Below are 1,824 nucleotides of genomic sequence, written 5' to 3' on the forward strand. Positions count from 1 at the left end.
TCCTGTCCTGTACCATGGGCCACTCTGCCGGTCGAGTGACCAGCGGGTGGTGTCCTGACACGGTGTCCACGTCATCGCTGTTGGTGTTGAGTTCACTTTAAGTGAACACTTTAAGTGTTTGCTTGATTTATCGGGGGTTGCCCAGGGAGCCTGGGCTTGATCCGCTGCCTGTGTCCAGCTTGCCTGCTTGTCAAAAAGGGGTATCCATGAGAAATGGTGTGGGAGTTGTTCCCTGCTCTGGGGACGGATGTCACACAGCAGCAGCCTGCAATAATTAAGCCAACTTTCCTGAAGAGTAGAACGTGTTTGATTCCTGAGCTTCTGCTTTTCTCTGGAAGGTGGGGAAGGGGTGGAACATAGTGCTGAAGAAGCTATTGTGCCCAGAACTGAGCAGAACAAAGAAATCACTGTGTCATGTGTGAAGTGAGGGACAGGAATCCACAACTCAGCTGTGAGATGAAGGTCTCTCCACTGAGGAGCTTGAATGGCCGAAGTTAACTGCTGTAGAGCTGCACATTTCGCTGGTCCTTATATCCCTAGTGTTCAGCTTCATCGGTCTTCAGCTGAGTACAGTGAAAGCCTGGATATAACACACTGATCACTCCCCAAACTTCCCAAATGTTGTTTTTTCTAGAATGTCTAGGAAGTTAACAGTGGATCTGGAATAAAAATCCTCAGGGCCGCCCCCCTTCCTGGTGAACTGTTTTCACCTCTTACTTTTGGAAGAGAGAACACCTACCCAAAGCCTCTTCACAGTGGGAGAAAGCTGCCACTTTCAGGCCAAATGAGTAGGACAAAACTCAGCATGAATGTTAAAGCTAAAGCATCCTCCACTTTTATCGGGCCTTCTGAAGCTCTAATTCTGGGCTTGCGTTTGGTTGGGTCACTGTTAAAGCAACACTTCTGAACCTCCTCTGTGAGAAAACCCCCAAAACAGCCTCTTAGAGGAACCTGATGTGTAAATATACCTCTGCGCTGGGAAGCGGTTCCCCTGCTCAGCACATCTGTGGTGTGAATTTGGTCTGCTTTGACCATAGTAATTTCCATTTGCTGCAACAACCCCTCCACAGTATCTCCTGCATTTGGGTTCCCCGGGCTATGTGCCAGCGGTGGGTACAGACATCACCTCAACAGCAGTAAGTTATCTGAGCGGCTCAGCTGCTAATGCTCCAGAGCCCCTAAATGGGATCGTAGTGTGGCAGGAAAGCAATTTGCAACTCTTTCTTACGGATTTTGTCTGGCTTTAAGTGGTCTAAAAGCTTTCCGTCGAAGTGGTGCCCTGTCACTGCAAGGCAGCCGCTCCGACAGCGACCTTCCGGCTTAGCCTGAGGAGACCCACATGCCATCGGAATCATCTAAACCGAAACGTGCATCCCCTCTTCTCTTTTATTAGCTTCATTTGAGGCTCTGCTTCCCACTTCAAAGGGGAAAATTCAGGTGTCCAGGCTTAAAAGATAGTGGAGATACTTTAGGTGCATGTCACCTGGTTCTGCCTGACCCAAAACCAGTTATAATGGCAATGTGCTGGTTGCTGTCACTTGTTGGTTGATAGAAATTATGGGGTACTCAAAGAGATACTGGTAGGAATTTCTGGGGTGTTGAAACCCATCTTTTGGGAGATTCCAGTGTTGGTGATACGCTTGTGGTGGGGTGGGTTTGGGGCTCATCCCTCCACACTGCACAGCCTGGGCCAGGGCTGGACAACCCCAACAGGGAAGAAATTGTTCCTCAGGGTCAACCTCAGCCTCCCCTGGGCAACTTAAGGCCATTTCCTCTCGTCCTGTCGCTTCTTCCTGGGAGAAAAGACTGACATACCCCCCCCCC

The sequence above is a fragment of the Buceros rhinoceros genome, unplaced genomic scaffold (genome assembly GCF_000710305.1).
Source record: "Buceros rhinoceros silvestris isolate BGI_N320 unplaced genomic scaffold, ASM71030v1 scaffold37586, whole genome shotgun sequence".
NCBI lineage: Eukaryota > Metazoa > Chordata > Aves > Bucerotiformes > Bucerotidae > Buceros > Buceros rhinoceros.